The 17117-nt window shown below is 40.4% G+C and overlaps 1 long non-coding RNA gene across 1 annotated transcript in view; it reads left to right on the top strand.

Annotated features, from left to right (window-relative positions):
• The window catches only part of LOC121936988, a 31031-nt gene extending 15410 nt beyond the window's left edge, over positions 1-15621 (top strand). The window contains exon 3 of the long non-coding RNA XR_006105065.1: positions 14151-15621. This is a non-coding gene — a long non-coding RNA (uncharacterized LOC121936988). The remainder of the gene's footprint in view (positions 1-14150) is intronic.
• The last annotated feature ends 1496 nt before the right edge of the window (positions 15622-17117 follow it).

Below are 17117 nucleotides of genomic sequence, written 5' to 3'. Positions count from 1 at the left end.
TACTGTTTTTCCAATGATTCATGCCTTCTCATGATGTGCCCAAAGTGCAACAACCTGAGTTTTGTTATCGGCTTCTAGGAAGATTTCTGTCTTGATCTGCTCCAAGACCCATTTATTTGTCTTTTTGTCTGTCCATGGAATCCTTAGCACTCTTCTCCAGCAACACATTTTGGATGACTTGATTTTCCTCCTATCCTCCGTCTTAATTGTCCAGCTCCCAGATCTATACATGGCAATACGGAATACAATGGCTTGTACGATTCTAACTGCTCAGTTGTATATCCTTGCATTTTTGGATCTTCTTTCATAACTGTCCTTCCCATTCTTAATCTTCTGATTTCTTTGCTGCAGTCTCGATTTTTATCATTGTTTGATCCCAGGTATGAGAATTCTTTTACTGTTTCTATTTCTTCATTGTCTAATTCAAATTTGTGTAGGTTCTCTGTGGTCATTATTTTTGTTTTCTTTATGTTCAACAATAGGCCTGCCTTTGCACTTTCTTCCTTGATCTTTCTCAGTAGTTGTTCCAGGTCTTCAAGATTTTCTGATAGTATTATGGTGTCATCTGCATATCTCACATTGTTGATATTCCTTCCTCCTGTTTTCACTCCTCCTTCTTCTGTGTCCTAGCCTGCTTTTCTTACAATATGTTTTGCATGTAAGTTGAACAAATAGGGTGATAAGATGCAGCCTTGTCTGACACCTATGCCAATTAGGAACCATTCTGTTTTTCCATGTTCTGTTCTGACAGTAACCTCTTGTCCTGAGTACAGATTCCTCATCAAGACTATCAGATGTGTTGGCACTCCCATGTCTTTAAGGGCATTCCATAGCCTTTCATGATCTATGCAGGCAAATGCTTTGCTATAGTCTATAAAGCACATGCTGATTTTCTTTTGGCACTCCCTGGTTCGCTCCATTATCCATCATATGTTTGCAATGTGGTGCCTAGTGCCTCTTCCTTTCCTGATTCCTGCTTGGACCTCTGGGATGTCTCTCTCCATGTATGGTAGGAGTCTATGTTATAGAATTTTGAGCATTATTTTGCTTGCATGAGATATTAGTGCTATTGTATAGTTGCTGCAATCTTTTGTGTCTTTTTAGTTTTTAGTTTATAAAAAATAAACTCATGTAAAACAACCATTAATAATATCTCCAAGCTATTACAGTTTACTCCTGTGAGCTGGGTTTAAATGATAAGGATTGTTCAGAGTGGATTACACTGGACTGTACTGGGCAACAGAGATTCTACCAAAGGAGAGAACTATAGCTAGACAGGTAGCACCTCCTGAACACCTTAAACAACTTGTGTGACAATTTTTAAACGTTTATTTAAACATATTACATTGATTAAAGTTTAATCTCTACCTTTGCTTATATGAAAGCTGCTGTTTCTTTGTACTGGTGCTGTATGCCACCTAAGAAACCTGAGTGTTTTGCCTAAGGCAAGAGGCAGATGTTTGAGTTACTAACTTGTATTTTTAGACATGGAGAAATACCATTTTGTTTTCATCTTAGAAGGCATTGCTCAATGTTCTGTAATACCTCCACACCTACCACTGACTCATCAAACCTGCAGTTTCCATCTTGGTACTGGGTTTAATCACCAATCTCATGGCTTAAGACAGTTAAAAGAAAAAGGTAGACCTCTATCCCTTCCTGCCAACCCATTTTTGGCTACTTAGCTTGATCAAGTATTCTGAAGAACTAAAAACCTTGCATACTATTGTGGAATTGTAATTGGTCCTAATAAAGGTATGCCCCACCTGTTGATTTCAAATTTGTAAAAAATAATTGACTATGTTTTATCTAGACTTTCCTTCAGAGAGTGTAAAGCAACATATATGGGTCTTCTGCTTACTTTAGTCCAACAATTCCAATACTATGTGAGATTGGATGAGAGAGAGTGACTGCCCCAAGGTCACTAGGTGCTACATGGTTCAACTCTCTAACCACTACATCATACTAGTGCTGCATCCACACTGCAGGAATAATCCACTTTGACATCATTTTAACTGTCATGGCTTAATGCTATGGAATTCTGGGAACTGTAGTTTTATGAGACATTTAGTCTTCCCTGTCAGAGAGCTCTGATACCAAAACAAACTACAGTTCCCAAAAAATCCATAAAATTGAGCCATGGCAGTTAAAGTGGTGTCAAACTGGATTATTCCATAGTGCAGATGCAGCCTAGGTTTCTCCAGGTTCTGATCACACTGATTCACAAGTAGCAAGGTGAAAGCTCAATGTATTTGCCACCTGCTTGCTCTTCTTCTATCACTGGCTGATGAACTTAGCTTGGCTTAGTGTTTGTTTTGCCCTTGCTTCTTTGACCTTGTCAGTCATGGATGCATGCAGCAGAATCTAGCTCTGAAAAATATAAATATTCCCCGAAGCAGAACACTAGCAGGCCACTGCAGAGCTTATGAAATCTTCTGTTTCAAATGCAAAATCCAAATCAGGTTTGTTTGTTTGTTTGCTTGCTTTTTGTGTATCCTTAGCATTTTATGGCCTTAGGGTCAACATGCATGAGCCTTCCAAGTTGCCTGTTGCCTTATGGTGACCCCATGAATTTCATAGGGTTTTCTTAGGCAAAAAATACACAGAGGTGTTTTGCCATTTTCTTCCTCTGAAAAATGGCCTACAGCATCTGGTAGTTATTTGCAGTCTCCCATCCAAGTACTGTATTAACCAGGGCTGATGGCTCAGCTTCCAAAATCAGATGAGATCTGGTGCCTTAAGGGTTCTTAGTCCATGCTTGCTTTTTAGGATAGACAACTTTGGCACTATTTTATTTTATTTTATTTATATGCCACCTTTTCCCAGAGTGAGACCCAAGGCAACCAACAGGTAAAATTGGTCAAAAACTTGGCAATACGAATGTTAAAACAATTAAAATCACTTCATTTAAACAGTATAAAATTATTTTAAAAATACAAAAGTTAAAAATATAACAATGCTAAAGTTAAAAACTGTGGAAGTCAAAATGATATTCCTTTTGAAGTTTCTGCTGAGGAAACTACATAGTCAGAATTGAAGTCCAGTTTTGCAATAGGATAATCTGCTAATTGAATTCAGTTTTGCAATCATTGCTGTTGTATATTAGCAAAATCAAATTCAGAATAAGTGAATATGTTAATTTTTCACCTACAGAACTGTCTCCATCTGCGCCAAAGGTTTAGAGTCAGTGCTTAAATAAATAAATAAATTAGCCTGCCTAATTTGGATTTGTAGTAGCACATTGTTAAATAGGTGTTCATTGCTTCTGTTAGCAGGAAATGGAAGTTAAATAGCAAGCTAAGCAAAAGCTGTAGCAAATGTGACTTGAATTGTAAGCATGCTAGGTGAGAACCTCACCTTCAGCAACTGCATTGCTATTTGAATTTACGGTTTGCTAGATAACTGCCTGTTATTTATATATACATCTCTAGAGTCACAAAAATGAAGATGATTTGATATGCAGAAACCGTGAAGACTCATAAATTACCATAGATCAGATTGCTTTTAATATTGTCTTTTTAAATCTGGAATTTCTGTTTCCTTCCCACTGTTTGCATTTGTAGCCTTTTATTTCTCACCAGATAGGTCTTAGCAAAAGCTCATAACATTCTGCAAGTGATAACTTGTAGTTAAAATGCCTGACACATTATCATGTTGCTACCAAGCCAATTACCATCTCTTACTGAATCACGAGAACCAACCCAAGATGTCATATTGCCCAAGGCACAGTATGAAATGGTGCCTCCATCATGCTCCCAACTTGAGGTCTAAAATACCCAGGCAAGGCCAGCCAAGTTATTTTGGCACCTACAAAGTCTGAAAAGTCAGAATTATCCAGGTCAAGGTATTTCCAGTTTCTGTGTATGGTTGTGAAAACTAGATGATGAAAAAAGTTGACAGGAAGAACATCAATTCATTTGAAATGCGCTGGAGAAGAGTTATGTGCTAAAGAGACAAACAAATGGATCACACACACACACACACACACACACACACACACACACAAGCCTGAACTTTCCCTAGAAGCAAATGACTTAACTGAGCCTGCCTTACTTTGGACACATCATGAGACAATTGTGACTCATTGGAAATGACAATAATTCTTGGTAAAGTGGAAAGCAATAGGAAAAGAACAAGAGCTCGCTAGAGATGAATTTATTCAAACAAGGAAGCCATTGCTCTGAGTCTGCAAGATCTTCAGGTCAGTTGATGACCAGAGGTCTTGGTGATCTCTCATTCATAGGGTCACTATAAGTTGACTTGACAGGTAAATAACAAAGCAGAAAAGGCCAGAACTGCTTTCCCATTCTCTGACAATTTACCACCACCAGTAGCAACAAGAAAACAACCAAATCATTACCACCACCACCACCACTACCATCCTAAAGTCCCATAGGAATATTAGGATTATTATTGTTTAAGATTTTAAGATTCAAAATTACAAACAATTTGATCATAATACTCCAGACGTAACTGTAGTTGAAAAAAGAAGGCTTGGATTATTAATGTGGCAATCACAGGGAACAGCAAAGTTGAAGACGAAGAGAGTGAAAAGACTGTGAAATATTGAGACATACAAAGTGAGAGTTGGTGCTTCTGGGGAAAGAAAACAACTGTGGTTCCAGTAGTGATAGGTGATCTGAGACCAATTCCAATTTAGGAATTTAGAGAACATCTCAATGAAATCGTTCCTGATGGGATTATAATAATACAAGTTACAAAAAGCAACACTGCTCTGAATGTGCCACATTATCAAAGAGTACATGACTGTTTCTTAGACTGACGAATAGATTGCTGAATCTTTGATGGTTCAACATTCCAGTCATTAGCACCTGGTAGACTGTGAAATGGAGGGGGGGGGGAGATAGAGATAAGAATGTACTTTCATGGCATGCTGAATCAAGCCACTCGAATTGGCTGCTTTCTTCTGCCTGATAGTAGGACCGGCCTTGCAAAACCTGGCAGCAAGGCAGGAGATCTTTTCAAGCAAGGTAACATGAACCCCATTCAAATATTTGCTTAATTTATGAGGAACTAAAGCATGTAGGTAGTGCAAGGAGATAACATACACTGACCCTGCCCTCTATCTGACCACATGTTCTTGCACTTCCTCTCCCCAATCCCTCTAGGCTTGAGTGGCAAGATATGACAGGATATTCTGTGTTCATTCACATGTGAGGCAAGCAACATTTGCCTCTCCTAATGAATTGGACCACCACAATCTCATGATGCGGTGGTGTTTCTGGGAGTTGAAACCTAACACATGTGGAGAGCCAAAATCCCTTTACCGCAGTGCATTCTGAAGGATGCTGGGGTCTTAGTTTACCAAGTTGAAGTTTCTCTGTTTATTTACATGTCAAAGAAAGCTTTGCTTCTGCATGAGATTGCACACTGAGAGGTCTCCCTGACCCTGACAACAGAGCTCCAGACTGTGGCAGGTCAGAACTGGCCCTACCATTAGGCAGATTGAGGATGTCCTTTAAGGTGGCAGATGCTGGGAAGTGGTGACAATGGTTTGAAGGAGATACAGTAATTGTGTCCTGTCCTGTGCTCCACTGACTCCAGATGTAGTAGTGACACTGTTGAACGTCCAGTGCTAAAGATTCAGTGCCAAACCAGTCAACATTTGTAAATGGAATGGAAGGTGGCATCATCTTGTTCTTTGCCTCAGGCAGCAAAATATATTGGACCAGTTCTGCCATGTAATCACCATTTATGTGGAGAATATTTTCAGTTATCATGGCACCTCATCTGCTGCAGTGTTTTCCCCATGTGTGAGCATGTGTGAACCTTATATTTTCATGAATGCCATTGAATATCACAAGCATATCATATGGTTGCTGTCATTATTATTTTTTTAACTTGGGAGAGTGTGTTTGTTGCTGAAGAGCTGTGGCTTTTGTGAGTCACATCTGTGAGTCACTGGGGGGGGGGGCGCTAGCAGCCTAGCTATACATAACTCCTTCCAGGGGCATGTGCCTAATGGCACAGTCAAGGGAACCTGGAGCACAGGCAGAAGGGGAGTTGGGAATGGTGTTTGAGGGTGTCTCCTTTAATTTTTAATTTTTTTTCTTTAAAGGGCTTCTGAGGGGAAGTTGCTCGGGGAAGTGAGTTAGTCTTGCCTCCAGAACGAGCTAGCAGCCAGGGGCTCTCTATAGAACTATAGCCCCAGTTGATTGAGCTTGGCAACAAAGGAGGCCAACAGAGGTTTTTTACATGGTTGTTTAATGGGATACTTTTTGAAGTGGAAGCCCACAGTCCTGTTTCAGTGCTTACTTAAAATTTCTTAATATGGGCACTGAGGGAGCTGATGCAGTCACCTGCAACAGTTGTGGGATGCTTGTGTTCTTACCTTTGGATGTGGAGAACCTAACCTGCACCAAATGCAAGTTGGTAGCCCTCTTGGAAGAGAAGTCTAGGAGCTGGAGGCCCAGGTAGGTACACTTTAGCATATTAGGGAGCAAGAGGTTTTCCTGGATAGAACAAAACGGATGGTCTTGGATGGGGAACACACAGAAGAAGTTGCTGGGGAGGAAATCACTTCACATACACAAGAGATAGACAGCTGGAGGAATGTCACATACAGAAATAGGGAAAACAGGGATTGTTCTGGAAGACTGCAGCTACAGAATTGATTTGAAGCTCTCTCCCTTATCAGGAATGAGCAGCAGGGACAGTGCTCAGGGACACTGCAGGGGACCCTGGTAGGAACATTGCAAAGAACAGCCACTGCTCAGCATAGAAGGAGGCGTGTGGTGGTGGTGGGAGACTCCTTGCTGAGAGGTACAGAAGCAGTGGCTTATGGGCCTGACAAGATGTCTTGGGAGGTGTGTTGTCTCTCTGAGGCAAATATCTGTGATGTGACAGTGAGACTGACAAGGTTTGTCAAGCATACTGACCATTACCCCTTCCTTTTGGTCCATGTGGGAAGCAATGTTATGCAAGGCACAGTCTTCATAATATCAGAAGGGATTATGAGGCTTTAGGTAGGAAGCTGAAAGGGATCGATGCACAGGTTATCATTTCATCTCTTCTCCAGTTGAAGGGCATGGTCCAGGAAGGGAGAGGAAAATAGCAGAGGTGAATAACTGGCTAGTGTCTAAACCAAGGGAAGTAATACTGCCACTCTATTCTGCTTTGGTCAGGCTTCATCTGGAATACCATTTCCAGTTCTGGGCACCACAATGCAAAAAAGGATGTTGACAACTGGAGTGTGTCCAGAGAAGGGGAAGCAAAATGGTGAAAGGTCTGGAAACCATGCCCTACAAGGAGAGACTTAGGGAGCTGAATATGTTTAGCTTTGAGAAAGACAGTTAAGAGGTGATAGGGTAACCCTATTTAAGTATTTGAAGGGGTGTCATATTAAGGATGGAAGATGCTTGCTTTCTGCTACTCTAGAAAATAGGACCTGGAAGAATGGATGCAAGCTATAGGAAAAGAGATTCCACTTCAACATAGAATCATAGAATCATAGAATCGTAGAGTTGGAAGAGACCACAAGGGCCATCCAGTCCAACCCCCTGCCATGCAGAAAATCACAATCAAAGCATCCCCGACAGATGGCCATCCAGCCTCTGTTTGAAGACCTCTAAGGAAGGAGACTCCACTACACTTCGAGGGAGTTTGTTCCACTGTCGAACAACCCTTACTGTCAGGAAGTTCCTCCATTAGAAGGAACTTCCTGACAGTAAGAGCTGTTTAAGATCTGTGGCTTTAGTATATGAAAGGGATTTTACTTACATAGGTGGGGAAAAGAACTAGATGCATTCAATTACATATTTCAGTTTGGAAGCTTTTTCTGATAACATATACTGGGATAAAGGCTCTCCCCACGAAACATCTTGTAAACTTGCTTGGAATTCATGGCAGCATTGAGAAAGTTGACCTCTTTCAGCTTTGTTTCAGTTCTTTACTCCAACAATTCTAATGTGTGAGATTTGGGAACAAAGACATTTGCCGATATTTTGTGAAAATAATGAGCTCTGCTTTGGAAAAATAATGTTTTCTTGGAATTAGGTTCCCCAAAGATCCAAGAGTGCAATAACCTGTAATGGGATTCAGTAATAGGTTTCGGGAGGCAAGGATACTGTATGTATAAGCTCTGTAAGCCTTATTGTGGACAGGTGCTGATCTCAGGTGATGTCAAGAATAATAGGGATAAGTGTGCTAGTATCACCCTCCTATCTCATCCTCCATAAACTTGGATAGAATAAAGGTCTACAATGGTTGGCCTCATCTGCCCTACAAGATGCTCTGTGCCCTTGAAAACTGGATAAATCTATGTTCTGAATAACTCTGACAGCTTTCACTCACAGCCAGAACAGTGTAATGAGCAGAGCGCTGATCAAGAACTCAGAAGAATGTAGTTCAGACCTCTATTCAGACGGGAAGTTCACTGTTGGTCAGTCATTATTCCTTAGCCTATCTTACCTCACAGAATTTTTGTGAGGATAAAAATGTATGTGTGAAGAGGGAGGGAGGGAACTATACATGCCATCTTGAATTCTATGGAGGAAAGATGGGTTATAAATCCTAATCACCACCATAATTAAGCAGAAAACATTTAGCAGCACTGATATTTACTTCCAACATTTGGAGGGAAATGAAGACAGTGATGGAGATGGAGGAAAGACTTCCTGTGCTGATCCCCACGCACATCCTTTCATCATGTCTACATCACAGTGGTGGGGAAAGTGTCGCTAATTGGCCACATGTGTCCCCGAGATCCTATTTTTCAGCCCTTTAGGAAGAAAAGTGGGAGGTATTTTTTTTAAAAAAAATAACAACCTTCAGAGGATATACAAAGAGTTTTCTGATGGTCTGAGATTTAAAAGAGACACATGCAAAAAATATAAGAAGGGGAAGTCACCAAAAAGGACAAATGAATAGTACTAGTACAGGCAAAGTTAAAAAATAAAAGTAAGAAAAGAAAAGAAAAAAAGCTACATCTCAGAATGAGCTTGGGTTTATTATTATTTTATTAATTAAAAATAATAAAAAGGGTTGACTTTTTAAAAGAGTTATATTTGGAGCAAGAACAGCAACAAGGAAACAGTGTGGCCACTGCATGGAAAAGGTGGAACAGAGAGAATACAGAGCTGCTCAACACCTTCTTTGGCTCATTCTATTCCCAAAATGAAGACAGTGCTCAGCCTGGTGAAAATACAACAAATGATGGAGTAAGAGAACTGGAGCCCATAACAGGTAAAGAGGTAGTATATAAATGCCTAGAGATCTTGTGTATGTGTGTGTGGGCGTGCCTTTAAGTCACCTATTGACTTATGGCAACGCCATGATTTACACAGGGTTTTCTTAGGCAAGGAATACTCAGAGGTGGTTTTTCCAGTTCTTTTCTCTGAAATACAACCTATAGCATCTGGTATTGGAGGTGGTCTCCCATCCAAGTACTAAGCAAAGCTGACCCTGCTTAGCTTCCAAGATCAGACTGGATCTGGGGCCTTTAGAGTATTTAGGTGAATGCCTAGGTACTCCAAATGAAGTCTCCAGAGCCAGATGAACTGTATCCAAGGATGCTAAGGGAACTTGCAGATGTAATGTCAAAGCCAATGATGATCATCACTGAAAATTCTTTGAGGGCAGAAGTGCTCCCAGCAGACCAGGGGTAGTGGGAAGTTGTTCAACAGTCTACATAGGAAGTTGAAGGCTTTCACAGCTAGCATCCATAGTTTTTGTGGGTTTTGGGGGCATGTTCTGGAAGAATTTATTCCTGACATTTCACTGAAATTCTGGACCGTGCCAACAACTATCAGGTCAGAATGCACAGGGGGGCCACTGAAATCCACAAACACCTGGACACCTTCAACAGAACCGAAAAAACCTTGAAAGTAAACAAAATTTGGCTACCAATCCTGAAAAACACCAAAACACCACTCAGCACATGCAAATGAACATCACCCAGGGTCCCCTGCAGACAATGGATTGCTAATTAAATAGACACACATATCTCCTGCATATCTTCCCACCCTGAGGCCTTGCCATTCAACAGCAGATTAACACACAGAATAACATATACATCACTTCCTTCAAATGAAGGGTCACACAGGAAATGCACTCCACTCACTTCCATGCCACCAATCTCTGAAGATGCCAGTCACAGATACAGGCAAAACATAAGGAATAAATTCTTCCAGAACATGGCCACATAGCCCCAAAAATCCCAAAAACAACTAAATCTACATAGGTTTCTCTAAAAGAAACCTTGCCAAACTGATTTTATCTCTTTTTTTTTATAGAGTTGATACTTGTACTCTTTAGTGCTCTTTAGTGACAACAATATTCCTTTTGCAAAAAGTGCAGCAGTCAGTAACTTTATTACTTTTTTCAAAGAACAAGTAATGTTTGATCACTCGTTTTTTCTTCATTTCTTTTGGGGGACAGTAGAATTGCTTGCTTGAGATATTTTGAGCAGATTTCCAATATTTTAGGTCATGAGTTCAGCTCTGCAATGAATTACATAACAAACAACTCTTTAAAAAGAACTTGTTAAGGTCTTGCTTGTTCACAGCAGTCTTTGTTGCATATTGCCTTGAAATTTCTATTCACACAATTTCCTATTTCTTCTCTTTTCTCTTCTGTTTCTCAATATGAGTGCATATTCTTCTTTTATCAGAAAAAATGGATGAAAAATATGCGCTTTAGATAATCCAGTGCAATAACTGTTTAAAAATTGCTAAACAGGGATCAGCACAGCACACAAGCACCATATCCTGGCACTCGGTTTACATCTGAAGTTTAAAAAACTACCCAAGGTTCAAAAACACACTGCAGAAATAATCCGGTTTGAGATCTCTTTAACTGCTCTGGCTCAGTGGTAGGGAATCCTGGGAAGTGTAGTTTGAGCTCTCTGACAAAGAAGGTTAAATGTCTCACAAAACTACAGTTCCCAGAATTCCCTAGTATTGAATTGGGACAATTAAAGCAGTCTCAAACGGGATTCTTTCTGTGGTGTGTTTTGGATCCAAGAGACTCAACCTATTTGGGGAGACAAGGTTCAGCACTCTGGACAGCTCCCTTAAATATCAGGCTAAACCTGGAGCAAATTCACTGTCATGGAAGCAACCAACTATCTTGGTTACTAGGAGAAGGCCAGTGTGGTGTAGTGGTTTGAGCATTGGACTACAACTCTGAGAGACCAGGATTTGAATTCCTGCTTAAATATTACAAAAAAAACAAACTGCTAGATGAGATTGGGCAAGTCACATTCTCTCAGCTTAAGAGGATGGCAATGGTAAACTCCTCTGAAGAAACTTACCAAGAAAACCCTGTGATAGGTTCACTTTAAGGTCACAATAGTCGTGTAGTTGCTGACAACAGATCCTATGTTTTTGGACTTCCTAACATGTAGTACATGGTAAGAAAATATTCTCTTCACTAAAGAGGCCTTTTATTGGTGATTCCAAATACCATCTTGCATAGATTATAGAACCCAACACTCTGATTTCTGGAAAGGGGCAATGACAACCAAAGCAGTTTGTGCTTATAGTATGAATAACCATTGTGTGATCAGTAGGATGAGGAAGGATGATAGCAAGAGTTGCCTGTAACCTTCCCAATAGGAGAAGCAACAACAGATCATTATCATCATCATCACCATCATCACCATCACCATCACCACCATCATCATCATTTTACCCCACTCTAGTTTTCTTAGGGTGCTGTTTACAGAGAGGAAGATAGAAGCCAGGAAGTGATTGTTAAAAGTGTTGTGTTTATCACAGCAGTAGTGTCCAGGGAAATAGATGCTTGCAAAGACTTTCTTGGGAGCTGTGTCAGAATGAATCCTTGACCTTGCCATGTTCACTGTCTGTCACACTGGCTTGCTGATTTCTTTTTGTCAACAGCTGGCCTGATACAAACAGCACCTCTGAAACCCAAGGGACACAACTGACATTTTACTGCCTTCAGCCTTGCTGCCAGACTTACATTCTTGATTTTAGATACCCAATATGCGGGGCTATAGTGCCAAAATTTGAAGTTTGGATTATGAATCTGGAGATCAGGGTTCGATTCCTGGCTCAGCCATGAAACTCACTGGTTGACCTTGAGCAGGACACATGCTCCCAGCCTCAGGGCAAGGCCATGGCAAATGTCCTTTGAACAAATCTTGCCAACAAAACCTTATGACAACCTTAGGGGTGCCATAAGTCAGAAACAACTTGAAGGCACATAACAACAAAACAATAACCATCTTTATGACAGTAACCATATAACTATGCCCACAAGGAGAGTCCAACAGTCCAGGCAGCTGTGTTGATTTGAAACACTGGAGCAGATGCCTCCAGTGAGTGATGTCCCAGGAATTCTCACACTATAGCTTTCCTTTTCACTAAGGGCAGCATGCCACAATTGCCCATTGAAGATCAAGTCATTCCTATTTACCTTGCATTACAACAGAAATAGCTCATAACAATATAGTCTTGCTAGGAAAACGTACCCTCTTTCCAATTAGTGTGAGCGTTAGAAGAAAAAGGGAAGCCGGAGGGGAGCAGCAGATAATGTCAAGGCTCCTGCTAATCACAGAGGCCTAGTGTTTTGGGCTTGTGAACCTTGGTTCCACTATGGCATTGCCAATGCACCACAGTCAGACTACACCATTTTTATACTGCACAAAGGAGTGCACTGAAAGATGTCACAGCCAATACCTCCTGCATATTTCAGTGAGGGATGGCATAGAGAGCAGATGCCTCCAGTGAGTGATGTCCCAGGAATTTGGGTTGCTTTTGTCATGGACAACAATTGAAGTGACAAGGATGACCAAGCCAAGAACTATCTAACATTGCATAAAGAAGTGCCCCCCAAAAGCTTATATTATTGTTAGTGCTGCTTATAGATACTCACAGCACCTTTTTCCTGGCTTTATAAATTGCTCATTCCACACTGTATTGTTTTTTCATAGACTTCTAGTAGCTTTGGCTCTCTGATAAAAAGAAAAAAGGGAGTGCACATGCTAAGTATTTTTTTAAAAAAAAATATGGGGTGGAATATTTTACTCAGCAAAGCATTTCTTGGGATAACTTGAATCTGATTCTTTCCTATATCACAACAAATCCAATGTTGCATTTGCTCCCCCCCCCCCAATAACACAGATCAGTTCACTTGCAAGTGTCATCTGAAACCATTTATCTCAAGGCATATCATGCAATGAACTTGATTTTTACTTGTGGGATATTATGGCTCATAGGTGGTCTTGATCAATGGACTAAAAAGCTTGGGCTAAAGGTATTTTCATCTATTCTGATTTCACAATTCTGTGAACAAACAACTATACAAAAACATTGTAAATGTTCCATTGGACAACTCCACATATCACCATGTTTATCTGGCTATTACAGCTTGGCAGAGAACCATAATCCTTACCCTCAAACCCAAAAATATCCTTTTATAATTACAATAGATCAAGAATGTTTATATTCCCTAGGAACCCTTCTGTGGAGAAACTGTTGACAAATTTCAACACCAAGTGTTTATTTGGTATCAGGCAAAGGTAGTCTGGGAATAGACATGACAGTAAGCTACGAAAGGGATGACCTGTGAGGGAGATACAAACTGTAACCAAGAATAGCAACAAGGGGCTTGGAAAACATCCAGGATATGAGAATCACACAGATCAGTATAAATTCAGCTTAAAGAACAGCTGAACTGCAACATTTTTGCAATGAAGAACTGTAGTGAGGTATATTAGAAAAAAGAAAGAAAAGAGGATAACTACTATTCAAACAGAAGAAAAGTTGATACTTGAAATCGATGTATGTTTGTGAATGAAGAAGAAAACAGAGAAGAGGATTCAGGGCCAAGTATATACCTTGCTATGGCTTCTACTATTGTGGAAACTGTAATTGATTTTGTTCCATAAAAGAATTACATGCATTGATTGCCCTTCTGCTGGCACTGGTCTCCATGGAAATGATATGATATGATATATCACTCCTTGATCCCACCAGAGGTCCCACATGGTTTGCTAAAACATCTTTATGAGTTAGAGATGGGCAAGGAATCCTCCAGCTCACAGGCCCAGAGATGGAAAGTTCCTCCATAAGCCTCTCCTCCTCTAAGTCCCACCCTTAGATATTAGCATGAAGGTGATACTATGGATTCACTTCCTCATTTTGTTTTTCTTCCATCATATACAGAAAAGGGAAGAAGATTCAGGCAGATAGCTATCAGCTAAAGCTTGCAGGCACCAACCTCCACAATTCTATCATTTCTCTGCTCCATGTTTCCCTGTTCATGGAGGTAGAAGACCAGTAAACTACTATCAGATGAACAAACAGCCAGAGGGGAATGCTGGTTTGTTTGGATGCCATGAAGTGTTGCTGCTTCTTTTGATGTTGAATAAAATCCTGTCTCCCACCTGACTGCAATTCTCCACCTCTGTGCTGGGGCTGAATCCTGGGCTATTGCATGTGGAGGAATGGACTTCATGAGTCAGTGGACTATTACATGCAAAACACTATGGAGAGAACTGTCATATCATCTCACAGCCTCTCAAATGCAGTGGTTTTTAATGACACCTCTTCCCACCTTCATCTGCTGGTTATCGAATGTACAGTCAACAAGTACAGAGAAACTCAGTTGTGCAAATGAATGTGTTGGCTGAGCTGAGCTGACAAACAAGTGGGTCTCTGAAAATTCTTGGCCTTGATTTGACACTAGGTGATAGAAACTTTCTGCTTGTGGTGACTAATTTGTGGATAAAAGTTACCATCCAACACTACAACTAATGAGTTCTAAATATGTATGAAGAAGATAAGGAATGCTTATTATTTATCCTTGTCCTTATTGACAATGTGAACTAAAACTTAAACTCTTAACTAGAAAAAAAAAAATTAGTAGCCTTGATTCTTATCAGCTGAAGTTTATCCAATAAAAAAATTACTCTGTGTTCCAGGAAATTAAACCAGATGGAAGAAACTCCAGCCCCAGAACAAAACTGGAGAATTTGCTTGTCATTGTGCATTTCCTTATGCAGCTGAGAGGCTACTTGCAAGACAGGGCATCTTCACGTTGTAATGAATATATGAGTAATTTGCTGTTTGACTCTTTGCAGATACAACAAACTATTAGAACTCAAGCAGATAGGTTGACATTTATTGCAGTGACAGAATCCTAGACAGGAACCTGTCAACCAATGAGCTTAAGACATCAGTTTAACTCTGGCATCTTTATAAAGTCAATAACAGCCACATCAAAGGGCGATCATGTCCAACGTGGGCGTCTGCCAATTGTGTTTTGGACTGCTGCAATAAGCTAGCCAATCTATGGGATTAGTTTGCTAGGATGCTTTTTTGACACCCACATTTCTTCTTAATTGTCTCCATGAAGCTGTGGTAGTTAATGCCAGATTTATAGCGCTTCATAGATGTCAAAATGCCCACACACCTTATGCAATCTTTGGGTTCCCAGACCTCTTTCACGTTCCCCTTAGCTGGTCCATCTAATTATCCATTATCATGCCTGTATATCATACATTATTCATGAACTTCAAGGTGTAAACAGCTCCTGATTGAAAAGACAAAAAGACATCTAATTACCATTACATGTGTGTCTCCCCTCCCCCTTGCAAATAAATAAATAAATAAATAAAGTACACCAGCCTTTGGATTGGGGACTGAGAAATTAACAATTACTGTTTCTAATGATGTTTAAGTCTTTGAACATTTCCCCTGAGTTCTAGACTAAAATTGCATACACTGGTGGTTTCTAATTGCCTATTCATGTTGTGACACTGAGACACACACACACAGAGGGAGAGAAAGAGAGGGAAGCAAACTCCTTCTTTCTACAAGTGATGTGGTGATGAAAAGATCTAAAAAGGCAAGCTGGTGAAAAACATCGAGCCTTAACGACCGGGTTACTTAATCATCCCATTTGAATGTCAGGATAAATTGGACACCATAGGATATAGGTTAAGCACCCAGCTGGAGAAATGATGTCCTCCATGCACTGCAGAAAGAGAATCAACTTTCCAACTCCTCATGCCTGTAGGAGAGTAAAAGAAAAAGAAGCATGTGTGCCTTTGGAGTGTGCATTAAGGCAGGAATGTTTCCAGTCCTAGAGAATTTACATGTGCTATGTATTAAATGGCATGTTAACTCTTCTTTTCATAGCACGTTTCACCCTGTTTGCACTTAGGAGAGCTCGGTGATGGGATGGTGGTGTTTCCATCCCTCATTCCATTTTGTGTGGGCACAATTCAGACAAACTCAAGAACTTTCAAGACCCCTCAGATTTTAGTGAAAATGATTTAAGCATATGTCTCTCCCTGTGGAGATCAATGAGATGTAATTGGTTTTTACTTTAGTGGGATCATGCCTTTTTTGTTTTGTTTTAAATGTTTTTAAAAAGTGGCTGAAATGGAGATAGGTATTTGTTGTTGTTGTTGTTGTTGTTGTGTGTCTCCAAGTCATTTCTGACTTATGGTGACCTTAAGGCAAATCTATCATAGGTTTTGGGGGGGGGGGGGTTGGCAAGATTTATTGCCTTCCCCTGAAGCTGAGAGCATGTAACTTGCCTAAGATCACTCAGTGGGTTTCCATGGCTGAGCTGTGATTTGAACCCTGGCCTCCAGAGTCCTAGTCCAATGCTCAAACCACTATACCACACTGGCTCTCAGACAGAGTATACATTAAAAAAAACAAATGGCTACATGTGAAATTTTTTATTATGGCCGATGACCAGCATAAAACAATATAAAAGAGTACAATATTATACAGTGTCCAGTAGAAAACAAAACAAAACAATACAGATGGTACAGAACATGTGGAACAAACACCCCAGAGACTAATGATTCAAGTAGGGATCCCAGAATGAAAGGGACTGGGGAGGCTCAAGCCCCCCTAGGACTAGGATGTCTTAGCCCCATCCACAAATGATCTGGGAAAATTAGACCACCATGGATCCTGTATAGTTGAGCTTTCTCAGGAATTGCCAATCAGAAATGTACTAAATGACCGCTTGCTTAGAAATATTAGCATAGCTATTGTCGTTGAGCCCTCCCAAGAATAAAGGCTCCCTGCAATCTATCCTATACACAGTGACTAGGGAGTAAGTTACACTGATCCCATGGAGAGTACTTGGCAAGCACTTTGTGCTTTGAA

This window comes from Sceloporus undulatus, chromosome 1 (assembly GCF_019175285.1).
Source record: "Sceloporus undulatus isolate JIND9_A2432 ecotype Alabama chromosome 1, SceUnd_v1.1, whole genome shotgun sequence".
Lineage (NCBI taxonomy): Eukaryota > Metazoa > Chordata > Lepidosauria > Squamata > Phrynosomatidae > Sceloporus > Sceloporus undulatus.
The sequence above is the reverse complement of the archived record's forward strand: the minus strand, read 5'-3'. Positions and strand labels throughout refer to the sequence as shown.